The 13,810-nt window shown below is 34.6% G+C and overlaps 1 long non-coding RNA gene across 2 annotated transcripts in view; it reads right to left on the reverse strand.

Moving 5' to 3' along the window:
• Nucleotides 1-411: 411 nt before the first annotated feature.
• LOC111086761 overlaps nt 412-13,810 on the reverse strand; it is a 30,782-nt gene continuing 17,383 nt past the window's right edge. For both annotated transcript variants that reach the window (XR_002611485.1, XR_002611486.1), the window contains exon 3: nt 412-692. This is a non-coding gene — a long non-coding RNA (uncharacterized LOC111086761). The remainder of the gene's footprint in view (nt 693-13,810) is intronic.

Consider the following 13,810-nt stretch of genomic DNA (forward strand, 5'->3'; position numbering starts at 1 on the left):
AATCTCAGTATAAATATCTTTGAACTTCTTAAAACTTAGTCTGTTGCCCCCCCCCCAGTGGCACAGCGGTATTGTCTGCGGACTTACAACGCTAGAAACCGGGTTTCGATACCCGTGGTGGGCAGAGCAAAGATAGCCCATTGTGTAGCTTTGTGCTTAACTTCAAACAAACAAATAGTCTGTTGGACCACCAAATAAAATAAAAAGGTTTGGTTCATACAGATCCAAATCTGTGTTTGTTTATTTGCAGAAACAAGATATAAAGGTTTTTTATTATAGAAACAACCAAACATGAATATGCGTAAAGAGGAAAACGCCTGATTCTGGTTTTAACAACAATTTCCTTCCATACTTTTGAGTAGAATACTCGCATTACCATTACAGGAAAATTAGTATACTTAATGAAAATTGTTATCTCGATTCTGTACCATACTGAGAATGAGTACTTTAATAAGTACAGTAACACGTTTTTGTTCTACTGATATTGTGGTTCTACTAATTTAAACTTTTAAAGAGTATTTTGTGAGTTTAAACACTCCAGTGTTCTTTTTATTCGGCGTTTGATAGCGAACGTTTTCTTTTACCTTGTGCAGAGTGCAGTTTCTCGTTCATCACCTGTACGCTAACGCCAGATGTCGCCTGTTTTTCAGTGTTGTCCACAGAGTCTGGCATCGTATTGCAGTTGTCTATATCTTTAAAAGCATAAATGGAAACACATTATTGATCAAAAATATACGATAATTCAAACTTAATATTACACTACAATAAGATTATAGATTATCAAAACATAAACCTGAGAAAAACAGAAAATATATATCTGTTTTGTAAGATTAGACAATATATAAGTACAGAGAATAATGAGCATGTATCATGAACCACGATAGTGGTTCATAATAGGGTTCGTCTTGGAATTTCAAAAAAATTTCTAATAGAACCTAGGGCAAAACCCATCATAAAAAGCAGACTTATTCTTGAAACAACACTCAAAACCTTCCATCTCAATGGCTACGGCTGCTAAATATTGATAATAGCAAAAAAAGTTGATTTTCCGATTGCTAGACAAAATTTACCCATTTGTTTTTTATATTATTATTATTGTTGTTTCACAAGCCTACTTATCAATTTTTATGGAGTCAAAATAGGTAAACAAACTAGGCTGGAAATAGTGTTTACATTATTTTCTCAAGCTACAAATACCTATCTTGACTCCACAAAGATTGATAAGTACTGTAGGCATGTAGTCAAAATAGGGACTTTCAGCTTGAGAAAATAATGTAGACACTATTTCCAGCCTAGTTTGTTTACTTTTTTTTTAGAGTCCCTAGTTGTAGGCTTGAAAATATAATATTTGCATTTTTGATTTAATAGTTTCTGAACTTTCTTTTGACGATCCCTAATCCCCTTTTTAAATTAACATCTTTTAATTATTTTGTAATTTTATTAACGCTAAGTAGCTTCCCCAACTAAAAAATGGACTAATTTTACCTTTTATCCACTGAATAAAAGTTAACTTACGTTTAATATCTAGATAACAGGAAAGCTGTTTCAATTGTATTGCATTTTTACACGGCTGAGTTGAATATTAAGCGCTACATGTTATCAAAAGCAGCTTAAACGATTAGATTACATTCTTGCTACAAGAATTAGGAAAGATTCCCATAAGATAAAACACTTAACGTGGCATCGCATTAGTTAGCATAAATTAGGCTTAACTTACATTAGACTTACTTTGCATTCTGATGTGGCGTTTCTGAACCACGTGCCATATTTAAAGAAAACGAAGATTCTACCTTTAATAGAAAAGGGGTTGGGAAAGTAGATAAGCGAATGGATAAGTACTGAATGAAGCATTTAAAATTAATATAGATATCTTAAAGTTTAATATCCAAAGTCTTGAAAAGGGAAATACTGGCGATTACATGTTCATAGATTTCTCTATGCACTTTTATGGAGAGAAAAAAAACGAGTTCAAATGCTACACTAATGTTAATTTGTAGGCATCTAATTCTCACATAGAAAAATGTTTAAAGATAATACCATGTGCATTTTGAAGGTACTTTGCCATGAAATAACACTATCAGAATGTTGACGTGCAAAATGATACATCAGAGATACATCAAAACGGACTAAATTTTAACCAGAATGTCGACCTGCTGTTATCTACTGCTTTTCCAACAAAAAGAAAAAATGGTCAAAATATACATATCACAATTTTCACTTTCACAATATAACTCTGATTCCATGTAAGGCTAAAATAAAGGAATCTTTTGGTTCTACATCATTGAGCAATCTCAATGAACAGTTATTTAGCTTCAGAAGGGATAGTCACATATTCCCGCAGCCAAAATTTACCTTGGTCACATTGTGCCGCCAGAGTGGTTGGAATTTATCATCAATTAAGTACATAAGTGACAAACATGTCACCTCTGATGCCACGGCTTGCATGGCGACACTCAACTGTTATAACATACACAGATTGTGTGTTTGTTTTAAGTTAAGCACAAAGCAACACAATGGACTATCTGTGCTCTGCCCACCACGGGTATCGAAATCCGGTTTCTAGCGCTGTAAATCCGCAGACATACCGCCATGCCACAGGGGGGGGGGGGGCGTAGTGGAACTTCATCGTCACTCTTATAGAACACCCTCAAGTGGTACATATGATTTTGCAGTAACAAGACGAGAACCAAGAGCCCTCGGAATCACAGTACGGCACGCTATTCACTAGGCCACGTCTGATCCTATTTGTTATGTGTATATTTTTTCTGTAACTCTTATAACTACAGGGTTATATATATATATATTTTTTTTTTAAGATTTGAAGAGGAATAACCTTTTCACAATAAGTCCATTATAAAAATTGTGTTTGTGGTGGCGTAGATAAATACATTTTATGAGTCGATGTTCATAATTATTACATGATGTAAATGGTTTGTATTAATATAATAGGCCCGGCGTGGCCAGGTGGTTATAGCGCTCGACTCGCAATCTGAAGGTACGTGTTCGAATCCCCCTCCCACCAAACATGCACGCCCTTTCAGCCGTGGGGGCGTTATGAGTGACGGTCAATCCCACTATTCGTTGGTAAAAGATTAGCCCAAGAGTTGGCGGTGGGTGGTAATGACTGGCTGCCTTCCCTCTAGTCTTACACTGCTAAATAAGGGACGGCTAACGCAGATTCAAACAAACAATTAATACAAATCGATAAACACATAAATAATTATTTATTTGGTTATAAATTTCATATAAACCATCAGAATTGTAAATTGGCTATCACAATCAAATTACGCGCAAACTATATATTTGGAAACAAAATCGCAATAATTTATTTTATGTATTATTTGTTTTATCAATTACTTTATTTATACTTCGTAAGGTTACCTGATATGTTACTATATTTTCTCCTATTTTATACGTAAATCAAAGTAATATTCAGGCAGAACAAAATCGCACTAAATAATTTAATTTTTATTGTTACTCTCGTGATTTTAACTGTAAAAAAAATGCCTATCGAACCCACAATGTTTTCTCACATCACTGCCGTATTTATAAAATATGTACAGAATTTACGTTAATTCATATTCTGTACAGGTAACGATCCTTTATGGTTAACCATTATTGTTTGTGAATGAATGTCCGTCCATGAATGAATTGGTGTTGGTAAAACAGGAGCAGAAATTATACTTTACCTCTGTTATCTAAACTAGAAATCCAATAAAAACTGTATTGATAGCGTATTTTACGAAAGGAAATTAAGAACGTACCATGAAGATAGGAATGTGTTAGGCCTACTGGCAGAGGTTGTAATTAGCAAACTTACAAACTTCAGGCCTTGTAAGTGTAACAGCTGGTAGAATTCTGTGGATCCCACCCAGCTGGTTCATACATGCATGCTTTGACGCTAAGATAAATTAATTGGGGAAAAGGCCTTACCATCTACTAGTATATCTTTGAAATGATATGTATGAATCATAGTGATTTTCTCTATACATAAATCATATATATGTATACAACATAATCAGACTGCTTTCTCTGTAAGGTTCACAGAAAAAACAAAACAAAAAAAAACGCCTGAATGTAGAATTTTCCTCTCAATTTCCTTTTATTAGTTACTTCTTTTTATTAGTTATTTTTTTCGTTATGTCATGAATCATTAAACGCTTGAAATGATTCATTTTCTCCAAACATAAATGTAAACTAATGGCTACGAAAGTTTTTATTTTGTTATATAAAACGCTAAGAAAAAACTCGAAGCAGAAATCATCAAATAGATTATGATAGAAACTAGATTTCATTTTATAATTCATCGTTAATGCATAAATCGACTATACGTTAAAAAACTTTTCAACGGGGAATTGAAATTACATCTAATTGTAAGGTTTATCATTCAGCCCTCCCACCCCCACCCCCCACCCCCAGTGACACAGCGGATTCTAGCGTTGTAGGTCCGCAGATATACCGCTATTCCACTGGGGGGGGGGGGGCTTGATCAGTGTCCTATAGTCATGTTGTATGGTTGGATTGCTGCCACACATTATTTGGACGCCCTTTAGGATGGCATTGACCTCATTCACTGTGGTCCATACATCATGAAATTGTTTGAGGGATAAAATTTATTTATTTTAAAGCGACAATTGGGACAAGAACGTATGAGACCATTACGTGCGGTATAAGCCGAATGTCCAATAATTTGAATTTGTAATCACATGACTGATAATCTAATTTAATACCGTTTTTTCTTTAACTATTTTGTGGAATGTATCAAGCTTCGACGTATGCTTGTTTAGCTGTATACGTTAGTTGAAGTCCACTTGAGATGGACACATGATGACACATTTGATAAATATTTATAAAACATAACAGGTAAAATTTGAATAGTACGTTTTCAAGAGTAAACCAATAAAATAGCATTCACCTCTTTTGTTTATGCCCACACCCAGAGGCACAGCGTTATGTCTGCGGACTTAAACCGCTACAAACCGGGTTTCGATACCTGTGGTGGGCAGAGCACAGATAGCCCATTATGTAGCTTTGTGCTTTGTGCCTACAAACAAGCAATATTTTGTTTGTTTTCTTCAGAACTGCGCGCAAAGCTACACAAGTGGTATCTGGGCATAGCCGTCTTTAATTTTTAACTGACAAACTGGAAGGAAGATAGCTAGTTAAAAGAACCCACCGCCAAATTTTCAGTCGAATAATGGGATTTGACAGTCACTCTAATGGCGCACCATGGCCCAACGTGCGGGGTTTGTTTTTGCGACAATGAATCGTGAGCCACAAAGCCTTGGAAACTAACCTCTCAGCCACTCCCAGCTTTGTTTCTTTAAGAAAGTTAAAAAGATGAAGTAAATGCCATATAACATAGACTAGTTATCAGCTTTTACATAAATTGTTCATGTACTCACAATTTTGTCCTTCGATGGGACGGCGGTAAGTTTATGGACTTACAACGCTAAAATTCGGGGTTCTATTTCTTATGGTAGATACTGAAAATATCCTAAAATGATTTTACTCTAAAACAAACTAAACACTTTTAAAGAATCATCTTCCTTGTTCGAGCAATCTTGAAAACACGATTTATTATGAATTAAATAAGTAAAAATATTATCGTACTGAAATTGCACTTAACGTAAACAAATAGGGGTCATTTGAATAGTTTCATATGGTATATTTCTGTTTTCTGTGTACTTTGGAAACAACGTTTCGAGCTTTGTGCTGTGTTCTTCATAAAACTGAGCATATAGTCTAAAATGCTGTCTTCAAACTAAACAGAAAGGCAGGAGTAGTCCATAAGCAACTGTAAAACATGTAAGTACGTGCCTAAAACTTAACTTAGAAAAATATACCCTGTCCGAAATTTTTTGAGTACTTTTACAACACTTTTTTTTTTCGTTGAGTAGATACATACAAATTATTCCGATCCCTTATATTCTAAAAACTTAAACAATATGTAATATAATTGTAACATTCAGGTAAAAGAGAAAATTTCACAATAATATCATAGTTGATAAGTTTAAGGGCTAGTGACACATTTAGATTTTTATCTAAAATTCAGCTTCCCATACTGGCTACATTAGATCAGTTAAGGAACACCTACCTAATTAGAATAACTGAAACATCGTTATAAACATGCCAGATAACACATGAATGCATAGTGACTAACATTTCGGACATTATACAATAATTTCAACAGCAACGGTCACTAGCTCAGCCTTTACTGTACATATTTCATCTATACTAGCTCAGCCTCACCACAGGGGGCGACTTGTTTAGCTTTGAAGACAATCTGGTAATTACTTTTCTTACCAGTTTCATTCAATGCTGTGGAAAAGCCATGTACCGAAAAAAAACATAACTTAATGTTAAGGTTTCAATAAACAAATATATATTTTCTATAAAACTGATGGCTGGAATTAGCTCGTGACAGATTTTCGATACAAGATGTAATAGTACATTTTGCTTATTATTCATTAAAATGTTGCCCAAAATATAGATGAAATATGTACAGTAAAGGCTGAGCTATTATAGATGAAATATGTACAGTATAGGCTGAGCTAGTATAGATGAAATATGTACAGTAAAGGCTGAGCTATTATAGATGAAATATGTACAGTAAAGGCTGAGCTGGTATAGATGAAATATGTACAGTAAAGGCTGAGCTATTATAGATGAAATATGTACAGTATAGGGTGAGCTAGTATAGATGAAATATGTACAGTAAAGGCTGAGCTGGTATAGATGAAATATGTACAGTAAAGGCTGAGCTAGTATAGATGAAATATGTACAGTAAAGGCTGAGCTATTATAGATGAAATATGTTCATAAAGGCTGAGCTAGTATAGATGAAATATGTACAGTATTATATGGCCTCTAACAACCCTTTCGCTCTTTATATCAAAATATAATATATGACCTTTAACAACCATTTATAGAGTGACATTCAAAATGTAATTAACTTACTTTATATCGTTGACGTTACTTGGATTTTAATAATACGCCATACTGCTAAATGTCCAGTCCAAATTCTATCCTTGTTCTTCCTAATTATAAAGACAATGAGCGTTTATCGACTTGTCTAGCTGGTTTGTTGTTTATCTCAATGCTACACAACAGGGGGTTCTGTGCTCTGGTCAGCACGGGTATCTAAACCCGATTTTTAACGTTATAAGCCCTCATACTTACCGCTGATATCAAAATATAAAAAGTGCGAAAGGGTTGTGAAAGGCCATATATTATATTTTGATATAAAGTGCGAAAGGGTTGTTAGAGGCCATATATGATATTTTGATATAAAGTGTGGACATGGAACAGTTTCATGAGGTATTTGACAATAGTTAATGCTATATGGTTACATAGATTAAAAAAAAAGAAGTTTATTTATTTTTTAAGTTAATAATTAAATATTATTATTGTGTTCGGGTTCTAGCTTAAAATACAATTCTTCAATAATAGTCGGTTAAATCCCATATCTGTAGAAGGTGTAGTAGTGATACCAAATAAACCAGTCAACAGTAAATGTAGCACATTGTAACAGGGCAGGTAATAATACTTCAATATACCAAAAAGAATGTAAGGTAAGCTACGACTAAATGTTATACAGTGGTCAGAACTTTGGAACGTTGAGAAAAGAAATGGTTAAAATTAGAACATTAGATATAGCCTCAAACCATCCTATCTAGTAAAACATGTTTGTTTGTTTCTTTATGAAATATTAAGAATTTTTAAAACATTAATTGCAATACATGCCAATATTTTTTAAATATTCCTTTACCCCAAGTCTGAAAACTTAATAATACTGAAAGGATCCAAAAGGAAGACAGGCAGCAATACTGCTTCTGATTAGATCTTTTGATGCTAAACAGGACAATAAGAAACGATTAATAACTGGTGTGTATATATGTATATATATATATATTTGCAACGTATTGATGAAGAAATAATCAATAAATACTGACACTGTTTGTTGGATATACAAGTCTGTTTAGCTTAATAGTTATTATTTTGTTTATTTAGGGATTTAATATTTAATGAATATTTAGTTTTCATAACAAGAGTGTTAAAAGTTAATTATTTTAAAAGTGTTATGACAAATGTCGTTACGTAACTCGGTAAGAGTCGTATGTTGTGTGTGTAGTTCAATTGTTGCAGCATTGTTGACGTCATATTTCTTAAAATCTCTAAAGGTTTTCTCGCTATGTGAATATTGTTACATCATAGCGTCTCCTAGTTTGTAGAAAGTTCTAGGCTTCAGTTGAAAAATGTATAAATATAGGCGACCAAGTGAGTGCATATCAAGGAAGTGAAGTTCGGTAAGACAAAAAGTTAGAAATCGTGAAGTTAGCCGGCGTGTGAGTGAATATCCCGAGTTATTTCTATAGTGTGTTTCACAGCTGTATTGTAACAACAGAGATAGGAAAATTAATTTGTCTTGTCAACTGGACTCTAAAGCAACTGAACCAGCTTGTGTCAACTTTTGACGAAAAAAGACAATTATTTAAAGCTCTGGGTACAACTGTGGTAACCAACAAAAGAAGTTAAGTGAAATGAAGTCAGAAAAAGTTAAGTTAGTGAAACTGAAGTTAGACAGCGTGATTGTTAGTTCTGCTGTAACGGGCGATATTTTAAAGTGAGTTTCACTGTTTAACAGAGATAAGGAGAATAATTTGTTTTATCAAAAGGTGTTTTTTTAAAGTTCGAGATATAACTGTGGTAACCCACGGAGTAACGTATGTGAATCTATCGCAGATTGTAAAAGTAAGAAACAGAGTAGAGAAAAATAATTATTCTTGTCAATTGGATTCTAAAGTAATTGAATCAGCCTGTGTGGACTTTTGACAAGAAAAGAGAATTATTTAGAATTTTAGATAAAACTGTGTAAAGAATTTTTGTAGATACATTTGACTTGTTTTGAATATATATTATTTTAAAACAAGTGGATTGTGTTCTGACCATTTATTGTTCGAATTTATCGCCAACGAGTCACATACACCTACTGTAGAAGAACCCCATCCCATTCATATTTAAAACCCTGACGCTGTTAATCATATCTTATGATTGATGATCTCAGTTCAATGGTTTCAGAATGTTTAATTAACATGTCCTATATTAAGTTTACAGATGTTTTGTTAGCATTGTTAATACAACAATTTCCAATACTATTTTTGCTTCTACAAGAGGGCCAAGCGTAGCCTAGAAGTTAGCTTTTGATATTATTTTGGTTCATGAGGCTTGTGGAAATGCAAATAGTTATTACTAATGTTGCATGTTTATCGTGTGTTATGGGCATAAGTGATACTTGTTTATCGTGTTTTATGGGTACTAGTGATAAGTGTTTATCGTGTGTTATGGGCATTAGTGATACTTGTTTAGCGTGTATTATGGGTACTAGTGACACTTGTTTGTCGTGTGCTATGGGTACTAGTGTTACTTGTTTATCATGTGTTATGGGCACTAGTGATACTTGTTTATCGGTATTACATCAGTCGTACATGCAATTACTCAACTCTGTACAGCCATGGCGAGATAATTATGTAAAAATACAACATTTTTGTTATGAGTGTACGCTCCAACAAATACATGATCGCAGCAGCAAAGCTGTAAAAAAACAATGTAAAATCTGTGAAAATGTTTGCGGACATAACACACAAAAGCATTGGGGACATATCTTCTATCAGACGTAATCCAAACAAAAGTTGCAAAACTAGAAAGCAAGCTGTAGGTTCCTTAGGATCTGGGTTCTAGACCCCACCATGTCCCGCATCTAATAGTCACCAACCAACTGAGAATAAGTGATCATATCTAATACTGCTTCAGCTATAATCATTGTGATGCGGACGAACTAAGAAAGTTTGAATACTACGAAGAGATGGTATTCATTCATATGAACACATGCCTTATAGAGATTACTTATATCCGGTCAAAACCACTAATTACTAGAGCCAAACTGCCAACAATTACATTTTTACATTTAAAATAACTACGATAACGTGAGAGAAGAGGAAAATTAATAACGTTTTTTGTTTTACATAAATAAATCATTTTTATTCATGAAATTATAAAATTAGGAATGTTTCATAACTAAGCTGCTGCTTAAAGTAACGTGCATTAACTGATACTAAATGCATAAATACTCTTAGAATAACAATAAATAAAACACAGAAATACTCATTAAAGAAATTTGTTGGATTTCTCTTTAAAAGTATATCAACAAATACCTAAGAATAATTCAAATAAAATGTGTTGTTTTTTTCGACAACCAAGTGTCTGTAAAACACATTAAATTTCTACTCATGAAATTGCAACATTCACTGCCTTATTCATTAAACTACTGGTATCGTATATCATTGACTAGGTGATGTGATTATATCTAGAGTGGTTTTACATTATTTGACGTGGAGGGAGGGAAGAATAAAATGAATATGACACATTTGGTAACTACCAAGTCAAACAATTCCCTTTTATTGAGCTGCCGATATCTTGTGTCTAGGACCAGATGCTCCACTACTCTTTTACAGTGGCACAGCGGCATGTTTGCGGACTTATAACGCTAAAAACCAGGTTTCGATACCCGTGGTGAGCACAGTACCGATAACCCAATGTGTAGCTTTGTGCTTTACTACAGTGCCTTGAAAAGTATTCACCCCCCCTGCAAAGTTTCCACATTATGTTGCCGTCTGAGCTCGCAATCATGAAACTTTCAGATGAGACCTTATATTTAGAATCTACACAATCTATTCCAAACTGAGAAAGCTAAAAACATGCTGATATTATGTAAATAAATTAGATTTTCAAAGAAAATTATAATATTCAACCCCTTTGCTACGCAACCCTAAATCAGTTTAGGTGCAAAAGATTAGTTTGAAAGGTCACATACATTAGTGTAATGGTCTCTGCCTGTGTGTAACAAAAGTGGTTTAACTTGACTTCAGAGTAAATGCATCTGTTCAAGCTACAACTCACATAGTGATACGACAAACCAACCATAACGACCAAGGAGCTTTCCAAACAAGACGGGAATAAACTGGTAGAGGGGCCCGGCATGACGAGGTGATTAGGGCGCTCGACTCGTAATCTGCGGGTCGCGGGTTCGAATCCCCGTTAAATAGTGATACGACAGACTAACCATAACGACCAAGGAGCGTTCCAATAAAAACAAGTCAGAGATAAAGTGGTAGAGAAACACAGAGCAGGAGAAGGTTACAAGAAAATTTTAAAGTCGCTGATTATCCCTTTTAGTACGGTGAAGTCCATCATTATAAAGTGGAATGTGCTTCATACCACCCAGTCACTAGTCAGATCCAAATTAAATAGCCGGGCAAGCAGGAAACTGATTGGGGATGTCACTGTGAACCTAACAGTGATTTTTATAGATTTGCACAGTTCCATATCTGAGATGAAAGTCAGTGTTCATACATCACAATGTTTCGGTCCCTACACAAAGCTGGCCTGTATGGCCGAGTGGCAAGAAAGAAGCCATTACTGAAAAGAATCATCTTAAATCTCATATGGAGTTTGCGACAAAGCATGTAAATGATACTACAGACATGTGGCAGAAGGTTTTGTGGTCAGACGAGACAAAAATTGAGTTTTATGGTCAAAATTCAGAGCATTACATCTGGTGCAAGCCCATCACATCATCCAGTCAATATCATCCCAACTGTCAAGCATGGTGGTGGTAGCATCATGTTATGGGGATGTTTCTCATCAGCAAGAACTGGGAAGCTTGACAGGATTGAGAGGAAGATGGATGATGAAAGTACAGGCGAATCCTAGTAGAAAACCTGTTTGGATCATCCAAGAATTTAAAACTTGGTCGAAAATTCATATTTCAGCAGGACAATGACCCGAAGCACAAAACCAAAGCCACACTGGAGTGGTTTCAAAAGAAGAAAGTTAATGTCCTGGAGTGGCCCAGTCAAAGTTCTGACTTGAATCCAATAGAAAATTTATGGCGAGACTTGAACGATTTCCAACGAACTTGTCAGAATTTTGCCAGGAAGAATGGTAAAACATTACACAATCTCCGTGTGCTAAACTGGAAGAGATCTAACCAAAAAGACTCACAGCAGTAATTGCTCCCAAAAGGTGCTTACACCAAATAATGACTTAGGGGACTGAATACTTATGCAATCAGTAAATTTCAATTTATATATATTTTCTTTGCATGATTTGCTGACATTCAACCTCTTTCACACACAACAGTTCATTAAACAATCGTTTACATTGTTTGTATTTCATCAAAATGTGGCATTATTGGTAGAGTGTGAACACTATTGCAAGGCACTGTACAAATATTAAGGAATAGATGATTATTTTTATCTCAGTAATAAGAAATGCATTGCAGTGACGAAATATCAAGTTTTAATTTTTTTGATCCAAAACTTTGTATCAAGTCGTTAAAGGTAATTGACTGTGATATTTGACTGTGCTTTATATAACTTGTCAATTGGAAAGGAAAAAACACAATTCAATTGTCAGTAAAAAAAAAGTTTCATCAGTAACGCTTGACAAGATTGAATTAACCAATCAATATTCATTTTCTGATGACGAAACCAGCTGTCGCTTCGTGCTGTCAGACCTACGTCAATCAACAGGGAATAAGTGGAACTATATCTATTACTGCTTCAACTATAATCGGCCAGGCATGGCCTGGTGGTTAGGGTGCTCGACTCGCAATCTGAGTGTCGCGAGTTCGAATCCCCGTCACACCAAACATGCTCGCCCTTTCAGCCGTGGAGGCGTTATAATGTGACGATCAGTCCCACTATTCGTTGGTAAAAGAGTAGCCCAAGAGTTAGCGGTGGGTAGTGATGACTAGCTGCCTTCCCTCTTGTCTTACACTACTAAAGTAGGTACGGCTAGCGCAGATAGCCCTCGTGTAGCTTTGCGCGAAATTCAAAACAAACCAAACCAACTATAATCACTGTAATGTGGACGAATTAAAATGGCTGCCATTCATTCATATGAATATATGCATTAAAGAAATTATTTATATCAGTTAAAACCAGCAATTACTACCAATTGTGTCTCACGATGAAAAACATAATAAATACATCGGGTAAAGAAAATGTAGAACCTCCCCACTTATGTTATGAATGAGATATGCTATAACATTATAGTATATGGAAAAATAACGTCTTTGTTTAAAATGTTAATATAGAAGTGTGCATTTTACATCGTGGTAGGTGTGAGTAGATGGCGGGTGTAATAATGATTTAAATGTTCCATAGAGTAGGCGGCTTAAAAAGCTCCAACAAAACAGTTGCAGTGTAGTATTATTTTAAATGTTTTAATAATCATTTTACTATATGTATGTATGTAAGTATGCAAATGTTTGTGTTTGGATGTCAGTGGATGTGTGTGTGTTTCGTACAAACTGTAATTGACTTGTGAATGTCATAGACTGAAAGCGCTTGGGTGTTTTTTAATGATTTTTTGTAACATATTTTTGAATCTATTTAAAGTATTTCTAGTTTTGTGTTGTACCACACTTTAATTGACAGCTATCAAAGCATTAATAAATTTTATGAAAAGCTAAACAACTATATTTGCATTTGCGTGTCATTTCAATTCTTGGAGAAATATAAAATGTCTTATTTACATTTCAATATTTCATCAAATAAAGTTCGTCTTTCGTTTGAAGTTATACACAAAGCTATACAATGGGCTATTTGTGCTCTGCCCAACACGGGTAGTGAAACTCGATTTCTATCATCGTCTTTCTAAATCTTATGTTTGTTTGTTTTGAAGTTAAGCCCAAAGCTACACAATGGGCTATCTGTGCTCTGCCCACCACGGGTATCGAAACCCG

Source organism: Limulus polyphemus, unplaced genomic scaffold (assembly GCF_000517525.1).
Source record: "Limulus polyphemus unplaced genomic scaffold, Limulus_polyphemus-2.1.2 Scaffold1405, whole genome shotgun sequence".
Classification (NCBI taxonomy): Eukaryota; Metazoa; Arthropoda; class Merostomata; order Xiphosura; family Limulidae; genus Limulus; species Limulus polyphemus.